The sequence below is a fragment of the Adiantum capillus-veneris genome, chromosome 13, assembly GCF_014529385.1.
Source record: "Adiantum capillus-veneris isolate H3 chromosome 13, ASM1452938v2, whole genome shotgun sequence".
Lineage (NCBI taxonomy): Eukaryota > Viridiplantae > Streptophyta > Polypodiopsida > Polypodiales > Pteridaceae > Adiantum > Adiantum capillus-veneris.
Genome location: NC_140943.1, coordinates 22,391,572 through 22,405,261, shown reverse-complemented (window position 1 = coordinate 22,405,261; position 13,690 = coordinate 22,391,572).

Below are 13,690 nucleotides of genomic sequence, written 5' to 3'. Positions count from 1 at the left end.
AAAATGGTTGACTCTTTAAAGTAAACTTCCTTCTCTGATCTCCTGAAAATCTGATTGGCATTGTACCATCTGTAAAAACTATGAGCAGTTGATCATACCATGATTCAAAAACTGGAAACATCAAATAGATCAACATCTGGTAAATCATTGGAAACCCCTGTTGGTTCCTCTCCTATATCAATTCTACTTAAATAATCAGCTATGGCATGCTCTTTGCCAGGAGTGTGCACAATGACAAAATCAAACTCCTGCAACAACAACATCCATCTTGCTAATCTGTCTTTTAGAAATGGCTTCTTAATCAAGTAAAGAAATGCTTGATGGTCCACATGAAAAATAACTCTGTTGCTCAACAAGTAATGTCATAATTAATTTAAAGCATAGACCATACCAAGAGCTTCCCTTTCTGTCACAGCATAGTTTCTCTCGACTGATGTTAACACCCGATTAGCATAATAAACAGGTCGGAACCATCCCCTAACTTTTTCTTGCATAAGGACAACACCGATGACCATATCTGATGCATCAACAAAAACATGAAAAGGTAATGACCAATCTGGAGGTTGTAATATTGGTGCTACAGAAAGCATCTTCTTTAACATGTGGAATGAATTCTCTTGAGGTTCAACCCACACAAAAGGTACATTCTTCTTTGTCAAATGAGTAAGAGGCATGCAAACATTGGCTAAATATCTGACATATCTAGCATGCCATTTCACCTGACCAACAAACCTGCTAACTTCCTTTAACATTCGCTGGAGCTTTTGCTGCTTTGATCACTTCAATCTTCTTCTCATCAATAGACATCCCTTCATAAGAAACCACATGACCTAAAAGTACTCCACTCTGAACAGCAATAACACTTTTGAAAGGGTTAAGACACATTCTAAATTGTCGACACCTTTCAAAACACAACTTCATATGTTGCAAATGAAGGTCTTTCTTTCCAAAGACAAAAAAGTCATCCACAAAGATTCTCATGAAATCCTGCAAATATGGTTCAAATGTTTTATATGTTGTAAAGTTGAATGATGGTGGTCCATTTTTGAGGCCAAAATTCATCACTGTAGATGCAAAAGCACCCCACTCGATTATAAAGGTTGTTTTGTGATGATCCTCTTCAGCCACCTTAATCTGATTATACCCTGAGAATCCATCCAAAAAGCTATACATTTCTTTCCCTGCTACACCATCCAATATAGCATCACAAAATGGCATTGGGAAAGGATCAGTAATAGTGGCTGCATTCAACTTTCTGTAATCAACACAAACTCAAATTTTTCCATTCTTCTTGGGAACCACAATGATTGGTGACAACTATGTAACCTCATGAATGGGTTTAATGAAGCCAACAACTAACAACTTATCAATCTCCTGTTTAACCTGTGCTGCAAAATTTGGGTTCATTTTGTACCTTTGTGCAAAATCGGAATTGCATCCTCCTTCAGATTAATATGATGTTGATACAAACCAGGATCTATACCTTTCACTTCAGAATAATCCCAGGCAAAAACTTCTTTATACTCCTTTAATAGCTGGAACAACTCATGAAAAAAACTGTCCATCCACATGAATACTGACCTTGACAATCTTAGGATCCTCTTCAGTACCCAAATTAAGGTCCTTCAATTCATCTTGCTTAACTCTAGCTGATGCTCCAAGTCTTTTATAATAAATCTTCTCAGCCAAATCCCTTGCTTCCTTCTACAGCACCAACTGCACCAAGTCGGATCCCTGAATTGTCTATCCAGGTACTGAATCAGAATCTACTAACTCTTCCTCTTCTTCTTTCTATAAGATACCATCAACATCAACTTCAAAGACTGGTACAATGGTTGGATTGGCTCTTAAGAATGCTTCTTCTTCATCATCTGCCACTTCTTCTGCCAAGTTGATTGACTGAGCATACAATGGGCGTTCCTTGAAAGGAATATTCTTTATTCCCAACATAGGGATTAAAATTGCATGCTTTCGCTTTTTGATAACAACTTCATTCTCTCCCCAATCCTGCTTAACTTTAGCCAATCTGAACCAAGGCCTTCCCAATAACATATCATAGGAGGTATTACCCTTCTCCATCTTCAACACAACAAAGTTCACCTAAAATTTAATTCCTGCAATGTAAATAACTTGCTGCCTTAGAATCCCCAAGGGTTGAACTCTCCTCTGATCTGCCATCTTTACTTGAAAGGGTGGTGGCTCCAGTTTACCTAACTTCATCTTATGATAAATAGACTCAGCCAATATGTTGACTCTAGATCCTCCATCTAGCAATACTTCTTCAAACAAAATACTCCGAAATACCACCTTAATCATTGGAACCACAAAATCCACATCTACTGGATCAACATTATTGACAAAAGTCCCTAGTATATGTTTTGTTGGATATGAAGATTCTTTGCCTAACAATCCATTCAACAACTTGTCTTTGAAAGCTGGAATCAAACACAATAACTGATCCAAAGAAAGTTGTAAGGGAGAGTTTATTAATACCTCAAACCAATCCGTATCATCCTTGGATATTGAAGGTTTCTCATAATGCTGTTGCAGTATATCCTCTTCACCTTCTGATGCTGTTGGTCCCTATGAACCTGTTTCTGAACTTGATCCCGGATTCCATTTTGCTCCTTGCAGATAATAGGACCCTTGCCCTTTGACCTAGTAACTGCCATAGCATCTATCTCCTGATGTTCCCTAGCTTGAGTACAATCACCAGCCCATTCATCACAATGCTCTTGAATTTGCTGGTTGTTGTTCAGCAATATCAATGATAATGACATTGGCTTGAGTGGGTGGTTGATTTTGCTGTTGAGACTGTGGGTTAACTTGCTGATTATTCTGATTATAAAGTACCACTAGTATTCCCCTCTCCTCTCTATGTTTCACCCATAAAGCATCCACCTTCTAATGCTGCTGGTCCCTATGAACCTGTTTCTGAACTTGATCCCGGATTCCATTTTGCTTCTTGCAGATAATAGGACCTTTGCCCTTTGACCTAGTAACCGCCATAACATCTATCTCCTGATGTTCCCCAGCTTGAGTACAATCACTAGCCCATTCATCACAATGCTCTTTAATTTGCTGGTTGTTGTTCAGCAATATCAATGATAATGACATTGGCTTGAGTGGGTGGTTGATTTTGCTGTTGAGACCGTGGGTTAACTTGCTGATTATTCTAATTATAAAGTACCACTAGTATTCCCCTCTCCTCTCTATGTTTCACCCATAAAGCACAATTCAGACCAACCCAATGGTCTGGTGCACCACAATATACCTGGTGGCATAATACCTGGTGGTCTTCTTTGGTTATTGTCCCGATTTCTCCAAGGTGGTCGTGGAGGGCGAGAAGGTCTTTGAAATGGTGGTCTCCCCCTGAAAGGAGCAACTTGATTGGTTTTAGAATCATTTCTCCCTCTTCTTGGATTAGAAGTAGGTCTACCTCTATTGTGGGGATTATACCAACACTGAGTTGTTTTATGTCCTTCTCTTTCACAAATCTCACAATATTTCTTCTCCTTGGGGGCCACAATGGAATACCCAATTTTCTTCAACTGATTGATCAACTCCTCCCCTTTCTCCTTCTTTTCCTTTTTCTACTTACTGCCCTACTTCTTCTTCTTATGTTTTACTTTGCTACTTTCAGTCTCACCTTCTGATGACTCCTCAGAATCACTCTTTGAATTAACTTCAGACTCAGAATTAGACTCACTCTCAGATTCAGAACTAGCCCTGCTCCTGTTTTTTGTCTTGGTCATACCAAGTCGTTTTTCAACTCTGGCTGCAGCTGTGACCAAATTATCAAAACCACCGACAATGTCAATGCTGGCCACAACATTCTTTAATCCCTTTCTTATACCGTTCAAGAAATAACCTGCCAACATTTCATATGTGGGTCTTTCATTGCCCTGTAATCTGTCCACCAAAATTCTGAATTTCTAAGCATAATCTTCTACCAACATATTCCCTTGTTTGCTATCTCTGATTTTCTTTAAAATATCAGTCAGAGTTTTCTCCTTTCGGAATCTTTGCAAGAATGAGACTCTGAGGGCAGCATAGGTTGCAAAGTGTACAAACCATATTGGCTAAACTAACTCATGGCCTTGCCTTCGAGTGTTGCTGCAAATTGTTGCAGCTTTATATCATGTCCATAGACAGCCTGATGTCCACTTGCTTGCCACTTGGTCTCAAATTGGGCCACATGACAATCAGCATCCTCACTAGACTTTCTTATGAACTTTGCTGCCTTAACCTTGGGGTTAGGAGGTGGTTGAGCCATGGGAGGGGGCTCAGGTACTCTCCTTGGTCTTTGCCTGGTAGATACCTGTAATGGGTCAAAGTGAAGTCTTCTTCTACTTCTTGCAGATCTTGCTGTCAAGAGTAAAGCTCCAACAAATTGCCCCACCTACTTGCCCTCTGGTGCTCCTGAACTCTCTCCTACCTGGTTTTCTGGCTATAATTCAGACTCATCTATTTCACCCGTTTCTTCTATGATTGGGCCATATTGAAAAGGATCAATATTGCATACTTGAGCCCGCGCCCTTGTGTAATACACTTGAGATGTCCATCTATGTCCCTCCGACGTACATCATCATTCAAGAAGATCACAAACGACCCCAAATGCCATCTCAAACAGAATCAGATACATTAGGATCACCAAATGTGTTGGGGTTCAACAACACAAAGATTTCATTCTCACACATACTAGCACACAGATAGAAGAACACCAAATTCATGATCAGAAACAACATTTCAGACTTTACAAGAACAGGAAATCAAACAAGATTTAGACATTAGAAATATTTCCCTTCTCAAACTTCATACATCCTCATACATCTGCTTTCCTTTCTACCCGCAACTACTTCTATATGCCCAACCAGTTATAACTGCTCTAACTAACATGAACATCCGACTTAGCAAATTCGAATATCCGATCAGAGCAAAATCCGATTCAGATCCAATTTTCAATCAACATCCGATAATCCGACTGAGCATTACTTCAGCGAAATAAGTACCCTGTCAACACACTATGAAAATTAGTGTCACGGATCATAGCTATAGAGACGTAGAAAGAACCCCAGGAGAAGACTTGCACTCCACAATTGGCCAAGAAGGACGAATACCAGCTTGGCTACAAAATATAGCTCACCAGTGGGTAGAAGAAGTTTCAGAAGGTGGAAGTCTAAAAAAGGAAAATTGCACTCTTGATAGGACTACTCAAGACGAGGCATATATACCAAAGCCTTTCCCAGAAGAGATGTTCGAACCTTTTGGATGACAACAAATACTAGCCACTCTCGATGTTTGTGTAAACGAGGTGACCCTCACCAAAATCTATGATGAGGAAGGGTATGATATCATTCCATTCGAGATGATGGGTGTCAGCCTAACTCCTAAGTCAGAGGGGGAAGTTCCTGATAGGGACGGGGTTGCCAAGTGTCGATGCATAGTGGATGAAATCTCTGTAAGAGATCTTGACCAAACGGAGAAAGACGATTTCCAAGACTCTACTGATAAGATGCTAGAGGATAATGTGGATGACGAGCTGTCTAGTAGCTCGAGTCAGAGCATCAAACGGAAGGATTGACGGGTGATCTACTGCGATTTCCCAAACCAAAATCCTCAAAGACAATGCAGATATCGAGATAAACGCAGAAACAACCGAGACAAGCACAACGAGGACTCAGTACCTCTACTAACTAACAAAACGTAGTACTTAACATTAGTAGAAGCGGTTGATTGCCTCAAGGATAGGATATCAAACAAATACATGAAACCTGACACACAAAAACCAGAAAAGGGAGCAATACCAAAAAATCGATTCAGTTGTCCAAAATGGAGCGCAAAAACAAATACAATGAATTGAAGCGAGCCTTGAAGGAAGTTTGGACAACAAAAATGGAAACTGATGAGGAATCAAATGATGATAAATTCGATGCACCTTCCCACTATAAGAAGTATACCATCCAGGATAGGAAATCGTGGTGCAAAAACGCAAACGAGATCCCAAAGAAACCAGGAATTTCATATGATAGGCCTGAAATGTAAAATGCATCGACTTAGCAAAACTAGGTGAGGAGCTTAAACCGGCATACATTGCCACAGACCTTACTAACGAGAAAGAGCAACTTCTAGCCGATACGCTCAGACGGTATAAAGATGTCTTTGCATGGTCATATAAAGATCTAAAGGGGATAGATCCTGAGATCTGTAAGCACATGATTCCCCTTAAGAGTGATGCCAGACCACGCAGACAACGTCCTTACACGTACAATGAAACTTTTGCCAAGAAAATTAAGGAGGAGATAGACAAACTGAAGGACACCGAATTTATCTACGAGATTGAACACACCAATTGGGTGTCCCCAATTGTGGTGGTACCCAAAAAGAACGAAAAACTGTGTCTGTATGTAAACCTCAAATAGGTAAATGGAGCCACCATCAGGGATAACTATCCACTGCCAATAACAAATCATGTTATTGAGAGGGTAGCAGGGAAAGAGGCCTATAGTTGCTTGGATGGATTCTCAGGCTACAACCAGTTTACGATTAAAGCAGATGATCAACATAAGACACCTTTTGCAACAGAGTGGGGTATATTTGCCTACGGGGGAATACCTTTTTGGCTTGACCAATGCCCCGACTACATTTCAAAGAATAATGAGCCATGCATTCAAAGAATATCTCAGACAATTTCTGGAGATCTACATGGATGATCTTTGTGTTCATTCTCATCAACGAAGTGACCACATCACTCATATGGGGAAAGTCTTTGAAAAATGCAGAACGTATCGTATTTGCTTAAACCCGAAAAATGCGTCTTCATGGTAAGACAAGGTAGAATTTGGGCCACATTGTGTCCAAAAACGACATTTCAACTGATCAAGAAAAAGTACAAATAATTGCTGCACTTCCGAGAGCAACGAAGATGAAATAAGTACAAGCATTTATGGGGCATTGCGGGTACTACAGGCGTTTCATATATATGTACGCGATAATAGCTAAGCCATTGTATGCCCTCATTGCTAAGTTCAAATGGACGGAGGAATGTGAGCTGGCTTTCCAAAAATTGAAGCAGCAATTAATTTCAGCTCCAATTTTACAAGCCCCTGACTGAAGAAAAATCTTTCATGTCCATGTGGATGCATCAGCCTATGCCATCGGGTGCATATTAGCCCAGCCAAGAGAGAAGAAAATGGATTTTTCCATTTGCTACTCTAGTCGGCAACTAAAACTAAACAACACAGAGAGAAATTATATCACTACGGAAAGAGAAGGTATGGCAATGATCTATGTTGTCAAGAAATTAGTAAACGAGTTTGTCTTCTTCGTGGATCATCAAGCACTACTATATCTAGTAAACAAACTTTGCAACACTGGAAGAATTGTTCATTGGTTTATACTACTGCTTGAGTTTGACTTCACGATGGTCGTAAAAAAGGGGACCACACACCAAAGAGCAGATCATCTTTCACGACTATTTCATGGAGAAGCACCTGAGGGTGTCGATGATGACCTTCCTGATTCATATCTATTTAACATCGAAATGGTGCCGAGATGGAGCAAAGAGGTCATTCCTCTATTCACAATTGGCTCATTGTAGATAGAAAGACAACCGTCAATTATCCATCAAACACGAAATCTCCAGATTTTAGGAGGATGACTGTACAGACACGGTAAGGATGAGATATTGCGACTATGTGTACAGCCTGAAGATACCACCTACTACCTCAAACAGGCTCATATACAAAATACGGGATTGAAACACAGACAGGCCAACGGCTATAGAGATTGGGCATCTACTGGCCAAACATGGAACACAATGTCCATATATATGTAAAATCCTACGGTAGTTGTACAAAACAACCACCAGTGGAACATGCCACCCTGTTTCGAGTAGTACAAGCACCTAATGGAGTGCTCAGTTAGTTGAGTACTTAAAAAACGAGACCTTTCCAGAGGAATGGGGCAAAGCAAGAATGAAAACTATAGCAGAAGAGGCCAAACAATATCTGCTCATTGCCAACCAACTATATAAGCAGGGAAAGGACAAACAACTACGGCTGTGTGCTATAAAAAGTGAATATTACGTTATCCTAGATCAAGCACACTCAGGACAGCGAGGGGGCCATTTCTTGGCTGATAAAAGGGCAAGGCTCGTGCTACACTCAGGCATATGGTGGCCAACCCTGTTTATGGATGCAGAGACATATGTCCAACGCTGTGATGAATGTCAACGCACAAAACCACCCCAAAGGAGAGATGAAATGCCACTGAGGCCCATGATGGGCATTCGTGCTTTTGCCAAATGGGGCATTCACTTCATTGGTCCCATCATACCTCCAGGATACAGGACTCACGCACAATACATCATCGTAGCAACATACTACATGACGAAATGGGCGGAAGCAAAAGCAACCCCAAAAAACGATGCAAGAACTACAACTCAGTTCCTTTTCAAAAACGTATTTACAAGATATGGACTACCAATCAAAATAGTGAGTGATAGGGGAACACGCTTTTTAAATGACGTTATTGAAAGGCTCCTTGACGAATTCATGGTGGTCCATCACAAATCGGCACTCTATCATCCGCAAGCTAATGGGCAGGCAGAGAGTACAAACAAAATCTTATGCACCGTACTCACCAAAATAGTCAGCAACTCAAGAAATGATTGGATCAAAACCTACACACAGCCTTATGGGCTTACAGAGTAGCTTTTAAAACTTCCATTGGAACGACTCCCTTTAACCTGGTATTTGGGATTAATGCGATCCTACCACTGGAATTCCTAATCAAAACCCTAAGAGTGGAAACGCAATTAGGATGGACGAACCATGAGCTATCAGAAAAATTAGACACCGTGGAACAATTAGATGAAACCAGACTTAGAGCGATAGCTGGGATATATGCTCAGAAAAAACAAATGAAAGCTTTTCATGATCAACACGTGATTGGAAAGGAGTTCCAAAAAGGGGATTACGTTCTCATGTATACCCTCAAACAACACTCCAAAAACTCAAAAAACGAGGAATGGGGCCTGTTGTAATACATGATATATCGCAAAGTGGCGCCATCAAGCTTGCAACATTAGCATGAGAGGAGATGCCTAATTGGACGAGTGGCTGCAGATTAAAGAAATATCTTTTTCTGCTAACACCAAAAGAACTTACAACACTACATGCACCAGCTCTGCGCCGATGTCGAGGACAGGACATTCGGGAATAAGCACAACAGGAAGCCAAACTCAAAATATTAAAGCGCAAAGAGCAAGCAAACTTCCAGAGGAAAGTACAACAGAATGTTGCTATTGAGACTGCTCCGATAGCATCCATATAAACGACAGCTACATGGGTAGGAGGAATGGATCTACGCATTCATTTACAACTTGCAGACGGCACCACCGAAAGAGCCTTAGTGGACACAGGGGCCAGAGCTAATGTGGTTAACTACTCCACTTTCAGAAAAATCACGCGGGAACCTCTAATGCCCAACATAATGGGGTTCAAAGTAGCAAACAAAGGCACTATGGACAATCTGGGCCATATAAATTTACCATCACCAGTGCTGGAACAGTTTATCCGCATCAATTTCATGTGGTCTAAGATCAACATCTTAACGAAGCAGTTATTCTAGGAGTGCCTTGCATGCGCACTTGTCAAGCCATGTCAAACTGGCAAGACAATACCTTACTCCTCGAACACGAGGGCCAATCTTTTGCCACGCCATTCGTACAAACGGACCATATATGGGAACCTCTACCATCGCCACATGCACCGGCTCAGCGATACTCCACAACCATGGTCAAGACAATATGGGTTAAAAAATCAATCATGGAAACCAAGCCTAGGCAATTGTGAATATCAAAACCACAAACCAATACACATCAACTTACATTGCCTACACAGAAATTAAACCTCTACAAATTGCCCACCGCTGTTGTCACAGGATCTAAGCCAATGGACCACTATCTTCAACAACAAAACACTGTCAAGTGGGTATGGCAACAAAAACAAACTCGCCAGCACCATGCACTTCTAGCAACTCCAAACCCAAGCAATTTCAGTGGCGACCAAAACAAAGCCAAAAAGCAACCCAACCATCGGTATCAAAACTTTTGCAGGTCACAGTCAAACACAGCGCGCGTCTTCTCCAATTACTATTGTTTGGCCCACGCAGCTTCAAGGCACCCTCGCCACCAACAGCCACTGAACATATTGTTATACACCTCTCTCTTGCACATCATTTTGTTTCCCCATACATATCCTCCATCAGCGTCATAGAGCCACACTATACGGCTATGCATAGACACGCACTTTGTTCCCAAGCACTCTGACACATCGGGGACGACTCACTCTAGGAAGGGGGGAAAATGCGGCAAGATTATCATTTGTATATATTATTATTATCAACTTACTTCTTTTTGTTTCCTTTCCTTTCTTTTTCTTTAAAAAACAAGTTTTTCAGAGCTTGACAAACTCGAGTTGGCATAATCATAAGCCATACCGTCACCATCTAATACCAAAATAAGAGTATGTATAGACAGGAGGTTTTGGTGTTTGCTTCTGCTGTTTTGGTGTTTTCAAAACTTTCTTTCATCTAATACCAAAATAAGAGTATGCCAGAAAGTCGGAATTGACTTTTGAAAGCAAACACCAAAACTTCAAAGCAAGGACTTTGAACATGGCAAATATGGAAAGATTTTACACAAGATGAATTTTGAGCCAACTTCTGAAGTATCAAAACTACAGATCGAATGCCATTTGTAAACCGAGTGTCAGAATGACGAACGGTTCGAACCGCAGGTGATATAAACAACAAGATATGATCAATGAAGGTAAGTACAAATGGGGCATTCTGGGCAACATAAGATCAGAGAGAGAGAGAGAGAGAGAGAGAGAGAGAGAGAGAGAGAGAGAGAGAGAGAGAGAGAGGAGCATAGAGTTTTCAAAGTTGTTTCTACCCGCTGCGACCACCTCGGTGGATCTTACTACACCAGATTTGACATGTATGATCGTTAACCTTGTAAGAGCATGTGCATATGTCCCATACTACATCAACAATGCCAAAACAACAGATCAGAGCTAGACAAATTCACAAAATCTGCAAACTAACAAGGCCATTGAGGAAGTCCAAAACCCATCAAAAACCAAAAATATTTCACTAGTAGACCCGAATTAGCTGACAAAATCAGACAGGGTAGAAACAGCAAAGAAAAGTGGTGGAACATGGATCGCGATCCATGTTCCCCAAACCCTAAAATCAAAGAAAATTGTTCAGGAGAACCCACAGTTGGGAAGGAACAAAATCCTATGACTGGTTTTTCAAATGCACCCCAACATGGATCGCGATTCATGTTCCTTTTTGCCAAAATCAAGGTAAAAGTGGCTCACTAGCTGGACAATGTACAAATAGTACTATTGTTGCAAAATGATCACAAGAAGTGCTCTTAAGATCATCAAATCCTCTAGGATTGCTACTTTCAGTCTGCAAATGGGCTTTTGGTCATTTTCACAGGAAAAAAAGGTGGGATCCCAAAGAAAAACTCATGGGTCAAATGTTGGGATGCCAGCAAGACCCATAAAGAAAGGCTAAAGACAAAGTACTGACAAGTTTTCAAATTAATGCTAAAGTCAATTGGAGACTTCACACTCTCCTCGCAGTCTATCAACAAGCAAATGTAACCTAAGGATGGTGGTAGAATCAAAACTAAGAAAAGGTTTACTTGCAAAATGGTGAAAATTGCAGGATTCAATGTGCCTTCTCAAAAGGATTCAATGTCTGGTAGAATTTGCTAAGGAGCCAGGCAAAACTATAAACTACAGACCGAAATCATCAAAAATCAAAACAATGATAGATCTTAGGCAAAACATGAGTCCAAAAATGGTTGCCAAAAACAAATATGGTCAAAAAGGAAAAAACATGGCCATAAACTGGAAAAGGAGGAAAACTAAGGAAAAACATGTCCAAAGTTGAAAATATTTCATCAGTGTACTAGGAAAACCTATAGGAACAACTATGCATAAGAACTATATCAAAATTTTGTCCAACATGGATCGCGATCCATGTACCTTTTTGCCCAATATAAGTAAAAACCATGTCATATGATTCAATATGTTCAAGAAAGCCAAGCCATGGAGTTTCAAGCCATTTGAATCCCAAAATCCACTTCAAAATGCCAAAAACCTCTAAGTCTGCAAAAGGTTTCTAAAATTTATCCCAAGTGTCAAACCATTGATCCAAATCCCAAAAAATTTGGACCAAGGCATAATCTATGTGAACCCTACCAGATGGTATCATCAGATTTCCAAAATGTTGCCCAACATGGATCACGATCCATGTACCTTCAACCCTAAATCTAGAGAAAATTGCTTAGTAGCATCCCCATATGCCCAGGAATAACTTCCCAAAGTTAGAATTTCAAAATGCATCCCAACATGGATCATGATCCATGTTCCTTTTTACCAAAATTCATCTGCTACATTACATTCTTGTGCATATAGTAATCCTAGATGCACTGGTCAAATTTGGAGTAGTTTTGACAAAGTTATGCTCATTTTTCATTTTATGGTCAAGTTTGCACTTTCTGACAGTTCTGATCATTGGCTAAAACCTATTTTCAATGGTATAATTAACAATAGGATGCCTCGAAGGAAAGCACACAGGGAGTGGAATGCGGCACCCTCTGAGATAACCGATATCTCATCCAATGAGAAAGCTCACATCAAATACCGGTGAACATCTTCATTGGAAGGTTTCAAGCAGATGAAGGAGAAATTGTAAAGGCCACAATCTTTCCACAGGAAATGCGGATTTTGCACCAAAAGCCAGAAGTGCAAGCAGGGGGCAGGTGCCTACAGCTAGACAACTTCTTACGACTGCCTCCTTGGGGTACGGACTTTAGATGAGCTCACGAGCTCATAAGTTCAATCCAGTACAATGGGGAAGCAAATTTGACAGACAAGGATGGGGCAGTCGTCAAGGTAAAGATCACAACAAAAATTATCAATGAAGCCCTCCACCTACCGCAAGGGACGCACAATTTGTTGCAAAAGACGAAGGCAATAGACAATGATAAAGCCTTTTTGAAGCAACGAGGCCACAAGCTGACGTATCAAGACTTATCTACTCAGAAAATGAACTATCATTGCACCTTATATCGCAACATTTCAAGGTGCAGAAGCCGCCTAGATATATCGAACCTTTGTTGCACATGTCCGTGGTAATGGCAATGGGCTTGGCTGAAGGTAGGGTGGTCAGTTGCTACTTTGGCAACTATCTTCTTGACACTATTGTGGAAGCAAATCTGAAGGGGAGTCAAAGAATTAAATCTTACATGAACGGGGGACCAATGCTCACATGTATAGCCTATTAGGCAGCACTGGGGATGATCGAGGATCTACCACCTGCAGAAGCGCAAATAGATCTAATCCACAGATCTAAAAGAGCTGTAAGAATAGTGGCAGGACCTTCTACAAGGCCAAAACCAGAAGTCAAACAGACGAGGCAAAGCGCACCGTTAAAGGATTCTAACAGCAAAAAGACCGAGTCAGATGCTCGGAGTAGCCAGGAAGAAGGGTCCCACCCAAGAGACACTCCTTCAAAGTACCAGTCTTCGGAGGAGGAGCAGGATAGCCCATACACACTTGGATATACACGCTTGCGAAAGAAAGCTGTGCATGTGGCAGAGGCT